Here is a 9731-nt window from a genome sequence, read left to right as displayed (position 1 = left end):
TAGTTTGAGCTTCCTGTAGGAATAAAAAATACTAGTCCCTTGTATCGAAATGGAATTTATTGTCTCCTGAGCTTGCTGGGTCACAGTGTGTCCCATGACATTCTAAATACCCTCAAACTTAACACTGGCTTGGCTACAGGGCAGTGAAGGAAAAAGAGGAATGTTCTGCATTGATAAGCCTGACACCAAGCCCATATGGGAGAGGTAGTGATTAAAAGGACCCTGGGTAACTCTGCCTGGCCCTGTGGTGGGTCTGTGAAGGGGCAAAGCCTGGGGTCTGTCTCCATTTTAACTGGTGGTGCCAGCAGAAACTTTTCTGTTAATTTTAGTATTAGATCCCCACATGACTGTGGAGTTTGATGTTTAACTGTATCATGTGTCTTCTTCTAGCAAACTCTGAAACGACTGAATAAAAGTAGAGTCACACAAGATTAATGGGAATTTTGATTGTTGTTGTTTGGTTGTTTTTTTTGTTTTTTGTTTTTTTGTTAAAGAGCACCATAAAATCTTTCGTAAATTCTGAAGAAATCCAAAGTGCTGCATGTGAGGCTTTACTGCCACCTCTCTTTTCAGCACAGGGCTGGTATTCTGCAGTATTGAGTGACTCCTGGGAGAAAAAGCTGTCCTGGCTGAGGGGCTGCTCCCTGCATTTAAACTGAGAGCTGCCTGACCCACCCAAGTAAATTTTTATTGAGATTACTCTTGGTTCTGGCACAGTGAGCTTCCCTTTCTCCTGAGCTGGCTGTAACACAGGTACCAATGACTACTGTAATCGATTAACTTCCTTTTGGGGTGAAAAGTTAAGAAAGCCTTAATCTTAGTCCATATCTGTGTCCTGGCTTGAAATGTTATTGAGCCTGAGATAGTGATGGGTGCATTTTGAAAGCAGTGCACTGAAGGCCCAAATGATGAATTGCAGCATTTCTAGGCTCTTACTGAAAATATATCCCAGCAATTCCAAGGGAGAACAGCTCCCACATCAGGGAGTGCAACTGTAGGAGACCCATTTGTGTGTATGTAGTTGGATCCAAGTAAAACTAAATCCAAAGTGGCAGTGGCCCAGGATGAAACTTGATGCTAATTGTACATAAATAGCAGAGGGACTGTCATATGACAGGCTATAATCAATAAAACATTCCTGTTGGGACTAATCTGCATGTCAAGTGTCCTTACTGGAATGGAGTGCTGGCACTGCTGTGTACCCTGATTTAAGAGTTGTTCAGGATTTATTCCTCACAGAAAATTAATTTCTACTTCTTTTCACTCAAGAGATCTGGACTAAGCCAATGAATGAAACATTATGTGGAGTAGCTGCTAGGCACTGTATCTATAGTTCTGATAAAATAATATATGTGTAAAAGTGCATTCTTGAAGTAAAAATTGACTTTTTTCCCCTAATAAGAAATTTAGGATTTTTTGTTTCACCTAGTTAGAAAGCAGAGCTCAGCCTTGGTAGATTCTATTCCTTTTTCTCTTTGCACAATATCACATGTCTAGAATTGTTCTAAGGCATAAGTCTGTTTAGTAGATTTTTTTTTTTTTTAACAAGGAACAGTTTGGTGCTCTTTGTGATCACATCACAAATAGCATGTTGAGAATTTGCTGATTTTTTTGGTAAATCTGAATTTCTAATAATTTGCAGCTACAATTGCTTGTAGCTCTAATACTATAATCACTTCTGAAACTTGACATGTAGGGAATTTTTTCCTTACTAAAATTATGTAGAGCTGTATTAAAATGATAATGGAGAAAAAGGAGTGATGGCTGCAAAGGAAACTGTAGAACCAGAGTTGAGAGAAGGTCTGTTAATGGCTGAAGAGTATGATTTCATTCAAACGAAAAGGAGGAAGTAATCTAAATAATTAATTAAATGTGTGATTTCATTCAAATGAAAATAAGGAACTACCCTAAATAGAGGTGTCAGGAAGATGAGCACCTGAACTGGAGCCATAAAATATTCTGATGGAGAACACTGTACTTGTGAGTGTTTGGGTGAGAATTCCACTGACTAAAGTCAGTGTGACCAGATTGACTTTTAAATAAATAACCATCTTCCTTTTTATAAAATCTCATACAGAATTTTGTTACAGGAGTTTCCTACAACAAAGTTAAAATCTTACTGTGTAAATGTTTGGAGGGCCAGAGAATTGTATGAAAATTGGTACATTATGAAAGGAAGTTGCAGGAATTTTCCTTCAACTTTATAAGTTTTAAATCTACTAAGAGGAATTAATTTTAGTCCTCTACATCAAAGAATCAAAAATGCCTGCGCAGAGAACTGGCTGATGAGATGAGCCCCGTTAAGAGCTGTCCCTCTGTGTGACAGTTCCTGCTGTCCCCCCTCTTTGGAGGATGTTTCTGGCACCCTGCAGGTTTGGGGGCTGCTGCACACAGCCAGCTCCCAGCTGACAGCTCCATTTGCAGCCACTTCTGGAGGGAGGCAAAAGTCTTCAGTTGTTAGGACAGAGTGAGGCAGTGTAGGACCTACTGTGGTGCTCTCTCAGAATATCCAGTGTTTTCCTCTCTTCCCCGTGCTTGTTTTCCCCTGTTCTACGAGGGCTGGGTGAGGCTCTTTTGGACTAGAGCAGAGATGAAGGTCCCAGGGACCTTGGGCACTTCTCAGAAGGGTACAAATAACACTTGAAGGGTGCATTGATTTGGGCCCGGCAAGAATTTATCTGGGGTTGGAGGAATCCTTGGGGATTATCCAGCTAAATATTTAGTTACTGAAGAAAACGTGTTCCCATTAATAGCACCATTTATCATTTTTGCTGCTGAGTCCCTTATTTAAGATTAAATTTATGAGACCTCTTATTAGATCCAGTTTCTATTTGGAATCCTGAAGTATCAAAAGAATAGGATGTATCTCACATCCAAAAAAAGCAAAAACTTTTTAAAATATTATTATTTTTGAAATTTTTTTGTTGTTTTGATTTTTTAAAAATTTTATTCCAGGCAATGCTGCAATCTCTCCCCTGTCCTCTGAGGAACATCTCAAAGCACAGTGCCCCACAGCAGGCATCATTCACAACTTCCTTCTCATCGAACCAAAGAATCCCTGAGCTGCATTTCCTCATTTCCCTTCTCTTAATAGTCCATTTTCCTTCCCCACCTTCTCACATTGCTGTCCTGGCATTCTCTTGCATGTGATATTTATATATTTCTTAGCTGGAAATGGATTTCTTCTGGACCTAGAATGGTCTGGGAATTGCATTACACTCCAAGGTGACTTTCCCTGTAGTTACAGCTCTGTTTCCTATGCTAGCAGGCACCAAAGTCTACCCTGCTCTTGTCATATGATGCATTTTTCCTCTTAAACAAGGAATTTCCTTGAAACAATTGTTATTTTTAGCCTAAAACCACCTGATAGTTTCTGATGTCACGTTGTGATTCAGCTCCTTCATCTGAACAAGTGAAGAAACTGTCACTATTTTACTACAAAACTGTTGGTGTTTGCTATTTAGGAGTCTTGAGCTTATGGAATTGTCACAGATCTGCTGGGATGAAATCCCAATATAATTCTGAAAGAGGAATATAGATTAAATTAATGTAATTTGCCTTTAAAAATTTTCTTTTTCATGTGATAATCTGATTAGAACTGAGGCACTGTTTCATGTTTTATTACCCACAGAGGAGAGGTTTATGCCAGGTTCTTGCCTCATGTTTGATTCAGATCTTTGTGAACTGTTGGTAACTGGCAAAACATCTCAGTACAGTTATTTGCATGGAGCTTTCTGAGCCTCTTCTTCAACATTATTGAATCTCTAGAAATAAACCTTTTTTTAAAGGTTCAGAGGCTTTAGTTCATGTGGATAAGCATAGAACATTTCACATCACTTCCAAAGTGCAGCAAGAATGTTTCTCTTATGATTTTTTTCTTTTTTCTTTAAGGATTTCCATGAATAAGGATGGAGTTATGACTGCAGCTTAGTGTCAATCCACTGCATAAACTCACCTGTGCTTTTGGAGAGGGCAGGGTGGTGACTGAATCATGACTTTTTTTATTTATAGGAGAGATTAGTTTATTTTTCAAATTTCAAGTAATATTTTCAAGCTGGTTTAAAGAAAGCATTTGGGTTTTTACCTTAGATAAATGACAGGCATTTGATCTCAGGTGAAACCCAAACACAAACAATGTTTGAAGTGAGTGGGATAAAAACTACATTATCTTCAACTAAAATTATTTCTGTGAGTGTTCACTTCTCCAGTGTTGCATTTTTTATTAACCTGTTTTTTCTCCTTAAATTTCTTTGTCTGGACAATAGAATAGAGTGAAGAACATTTCAGTGGAGTTACTGGAGGTGATGGGCCTGACTCACCATGACTGAATCTTGTAAAAAATTATGATCTCTGTAAAAGTCACAACAGAATTGTCCAAATCTTGTCTGGGCATCTAGAAGAGATGAGAATCCCTCTGCTCAGGGGAATGGGATGCAGTAGAGGTAGCACTCATTGCAGCAGGAAAGAATTCCACAAGATCCAGACAGAGGTATTGTGTGTGTTCCTGGTTCAGGCCAGTGGAATGGCTATGCCTTACCCCTTGGCCTTGATTGCAGGCACTATGAACTTCTCAAGGCAAGAACAGGGTGTTTGGAAAGTGCTTGGCGTGTCATGGATCCTACTGGGAATAATAATAATAATAATACTCAGGAAAAAAGGATTTCTTGGTTTTAGCATGAGGCAAACTTCTTGTCAAAAGTGCTGACCAATTGAGTTGAAATATGCTTGCATTTGTTGTGGGTTCTGAAAGTGTTAAACCTTATAAAAGCTTTCATGCTGCTGAATTCACCCTTTAGGGAAAGCCACTGGAAGGCTGGGACCTGTTGCTCAACACAGAAAGAAGCAGAGCACAATAAAATTTTGAGCATCTTCCCCTTAGGCCTCAAGGCTCCAAATCCTGTGAGAAGGTTGGGTTTTGCTGAACGATGGGGGGGATAATGTTGCATTCCCTGCACAGAAAGCAGCTGCTAGGGCTGGCATTGGGATGGGGCTGGGAAGTAGAGAGGAATTCAGAGTCCTGAAAATCTTCTGGCTCCTCCTCTGCCTCACTAGACATTTGGAGAAGCTCCTTTTCTGCAGCAGTGAGGATGACATGTGGGTGGAGCTGGGCTTCCAGGAATGCTCTTGGAGCCTGTGGGATGCTGGGCTTTGTTTTTCTTGCCTCAGTGCTCACTGTGCCTACATCCATTCTCTCAGATAAACAGAGCTGTGATTTCTCTCTCCCTTCTCCTCCCTATAGAACTGGAACATGTGTTCCACTGGGCACTTTCAAAGTAGGTCAAGGGGCTGTCTGGTGCTTAAACATCAAAATAATGTTGTGACCTAGTAGGTATAAGTGGGTTTTGAGGCAATGGTGTGATTCCAGGTAGTTCTTGTGGAATGGATCTTCCTCCTCTGGTAAATTATCTGTTCTCAGGTGATGCCACCCAGCTGTATATGTTGCTGATTGTTCACATCACCCTGCAATTCCTTCATTTTGGTCTTCTGCTTGACTGGGACTGCAGCAGAGTTCTGAAACAATCTCAGCCAGGGTAAGAAAGAAAGCATTTTCAGATGTCACCAACCACCACATTGGTTCATACATATCTTAACTCCCAGTCCTCAAGTGCTGTTATTTTTGACAAAATAAATGGGGTTTGTTATTTGCTGTTCATTTGTATACAAGTTTGTGGTGAGAGAATGGTGACATTTTTTTCCACATCAATTCTAAATCCTTTATTTTAGTTCTGGTCAGAAAATAGAGAAAATTATGCAAGAAAATAAAGTTCAGTGGAGGGGGAAAAATACTGATGCCTTGTGATTACTTTCACATTGAGAACTGGAGCATGTGTAGTTTAGAAATTCTATATACACATTTTAGAGCATGAGCCGTAGGTTCCCTCCAGCTTGCTTTACTTCTACTGGTTTTTGCATGGCTGGAGTTTTCTTGTTGTAACAGATAATCCCTAATAACTAATGGCACAGAATATTGGAGGGGTTTTCTCCCTGAGCCGTCAAGGACAAACCAAAACAAAAGAAATATGAACAGTCACACCCAGTGTTGAATTCCTGTGATCATTATTTACAGGACACTGCTCTTGAGAATACACTTGGGAGTCAGTGTGGTATTTTCAGCTTCAGTACTTTTAATGTGGCCAGAACTGGATTGAAGATTTTTAGGATTTCCCATCTCTTAAACACCAGTTCAATGGAGATATTCACACAAGAAGTTCCGCTGGTGTTCTGTGTGTGCACATCTTTGGAGGATCACTTGGAGGTTGGGTATTGAGGTGCTGAAGCATCCTTTTTTCTCCAAAAAAAAAAAAAAAAACAAACAAAAAACAAAAAAAAACCCCAACTTTCATTATCACTTGGCAATAAATAACTTTTAATATCACTTCTTTAAAAAATCCTTTTTTCCTCCTGTTTGATTTTGTCATTTTTTCCTCCTGTTTGATTTTGTCAAAGGCCCAGTTAAAAGTGGTATTCAGTGTCACATTTTGAGATCTATTTAGGCACAGAAAGACACCTTGGAGAGTTTTCAGAAGTGTTTAATATTTGGAATGTTTTCCCACGTCCAAGTCTCTTCTCTGCTGCACAGAAAACAACCCCTGTTGAGAGAAAAGAGCAGCTGAATTCCAGTGACTTTCTCCCTGTTTAGCTGGAGAGTGTGAGGCTGTTAGAACTTGTTCTCAGTTTCAGCTCAGTACTTCAGATCCCTGCTCTCTGGGATCCTGAGGAGGAAGTACATAATATGGGTGTAATTGGAGTACCACTCTCTCGTCCTACTCTTTCTGACAAGAAAACTGCTTTAGCTCACAGAGGAACTCTCAATTCATTTAGGCTCCTGTGCAGGGACACTCCCTGTGTTTATTTAACAGCACTTCGTGTTTCTGAGCACCAAAATAAATTATTTGCAGAAAATCCCTGAAATTTGTCTGTGATAAATGTGAACCTGAAGATTTCCCCTGAGCTATGTCTAGCATGAACTTTATTCACTGTAGGGATCATGTTTATGTAATTGAAATTTTGGACAGATTTTTGACAGATCTTTTAGGATGTAACATTTTGTTTCCCATTACATGAGCAAAACTGTTTATTGATGATGAGAAAAACTGAAAGTTTTGATTTACAGTTTGTTTGCTGCTTCATTATTTCAGTATCCTACATTTACAAGGGTTTGGCAAGAAATTAAGCACTTTAAATGAAAGATTGTTCATAGAAGTAAACAAAACACTGGCAGAACCTTCCTCTCACCTTGTCCATGGGTGTGTCTGACAATTTGCACATTTACCAGATTCATTTCTGTCAAGATAATTAATTGCAGAGGTTTGATGAATTGTAGCGTGACCAGAGATGGTAAGTGTTGGTAAATATTACCAAATTTGTGAGGGTTTTAATTATCATTAGGCTAAAAGCACTGAGTTCATATGAAAACTGAGAGTTCATATGAAAGTTCCATAAATCTGGTGATTTGATTTTTTTTCCCCAAACCACGTATCTGGCATTTATTTGTTCTTTCATACTGACATTCTTTATAAAGAATAATGCATTGTACAAAAATGTGCACTAAGAACAAGTCTTTAAGGGTTTTCATCCTCCAACTCTTTTAAATCAACGCTAGAATAAATTTGGCAGTAGATCACAAGTTTTTTTAGAAGATGAGGCTGAGAATTACCTACAAAATGGTCTGGTTAGCAGCATCCTTAATTTTGGGGTGTGATTTCTATGGTCAATAGACACCAATTCTCTTCTCTGATTATGTCAGCACAGCTGAAAGGTGCATGCAGGAATGGTGGTTAAAGGTAATGAAGGCTTCATGGCATTTTGTTGGGGGGGCTTTTGGATAATTGCTCTGCTTCTACCTGAGTAGCCACAGGAAAACATCAGAAGTTTTGAGAAATTCCAGATTTCGGGTTTGAATAAATAATTGCTCAACAATTAGCGCACAAATATTTTGGTATATGCCAAACTAATGAGCAGTTTGCCACACTACAAAGCAGACTGGCAGCCTGTCTCTCTGAAATACTGGGAAGAGTCTGAGCTCTAAGGCTTCACTGTGTTAGGATGGGGGAGCCAAGCCTTTGTGCAGAGCTGTCACCTTCAGTGGCTTTAGGAGTTCACAGAGGTTTGAAACTTTAAGGTTGGAACAGCTGCTGTAAGGTTGAGTGATGTCACACTGAGTGTTTTGGGTGTGAAAGCCGACTCTGAGCTTTCAGAAGCCTCTTAAATGTTTTTGTGTTCAAGCTTTTCAGAAAAAGACCTCATTGAGGAGCTGCTACTCTGTGTTAGAGATGAAGTTTTGCATCAGGAGTGGTGATCAGGACAAAGAGCAGCAGCTCTGAGGCAGCTGTGAACAGTCCATTTTAACCTCATTGCAATGTCACTTCTCAATGGGCATTAATAAAGGTAAGCTTCGACAATTGGAATACCACTTGTTTCTAAAACTGAAGAATTAAAACTAACCCTAATCTGATCTCTCTGCCTTTTTTATGCCATTCTGATAGTAAAAGGGTTTTAAAATCATGGGGATTAAGGGTTAAAAGGAAAAATGAGCTTAGTAGGCCCTAGAAAAATAAACACCCTAAGCACATGGAGAACTTGTACTTGCTAGAACTGCACCTGTACATGATAAATGATATAATTGTTAGATGTGATGATTGTTTAGTAATTAAATATAATTACTGTTTAATCATAAGAATAATCATGAGAAACTGTGGTCACGGACCTAAGAAAGATCACGAGAAACTCATGTCAATGTATACAATAGAAGAATATAAGTTTAATAATTAATATGTAAGTTATATAACTATAGAATAAAATACATTCAGCTCGAAAGCCGTGTTGGAGTCAGATTTGGGTCTGGACCCCTGATTCCCAGAGCTCTTAATAAAAGCACCTGCATATAATCATATCCCCTGATTATGTGTGTTCCAGAACGCTAACACCACCCTCTGGCCCTTGCTGGGGAAGACTCCTTCTGGAAGAGTAGGCATCTATTTAACTTACAGAACATTGATATAAGAAGAAAATACATCAAATATATTCTTCTTGGTATTTTGGTCATTAAATAGAGAAATCTACCAAAGTGTTGTAACTGTAGTCGGTCAGCAAAATAAATTATTTTGCTGTTGGCTGAAGTTCTGTGCCTTTGCAGGGTTGCCTCAGTGGCTAAACACATCTTGCAAACGCTTCACTTTCACCTTTGCTTGCAGCAGCAGTGTTAGTCACTGCAGCCTGTGAAAACTGCATGGAAAATTCCCTGCAGTGCAGCCATTTGGAGAAGATCCCTTTCCCCCTGCAAGCAGAACAGATCCCATTGGTATCCTGGAAGGAAGGACTGCTTGTCCAGAACAACTTGTCTCTGTTTCAGTGACAGCTTTGTGTTTAGTCAGGGACAGGCAGAGATTCAGCTCTTGTCTAACATATAATTTACACGGATTTTTCCCACAGGAATGATTTTCAGTGGTAGCACTTTGTTGGGTTGGGACTCCTCTGAGTTCTTTAGGGAGATTTATCAGTGATGTACAAGCCCATCAGCTGTTTTGCTGTGACATTACTTGTATCTACAGACCCATGGAATCAAAGGGTTTTGTTTGCAGCCTTGGATTGCAAATAATTCTGCAGTTTCCAGCATCTTCAGAAGCCAAGGATTTCTAGGATTATTTGGATAAGAGATAAAAAAAACCCGAAATAACAAAACCCAAAAACCAACTCGCAAATCAGCCATAAATTGAAAGTGGGACCTAGTG

The sequence above is a fragment of the Lonchura striata genome, chromosome 3 (genome assembly GCF_046129695.1).
Source record: "Lonchura striata isolate bLonStr1 chromosome 3, bLonStr1.mat, whole genome shotgun sequence".
Lineage (NCBI taxonomy): Eukaryota > Metazoa > Chordata > Aves > Passeriformes > Estrildidae > Lonchura > Lonchura striata.
The sequence above is the reverse complement of the archived record's forward strand: the minus strand, read 5'-3'. Positions refer to the sequence as shown.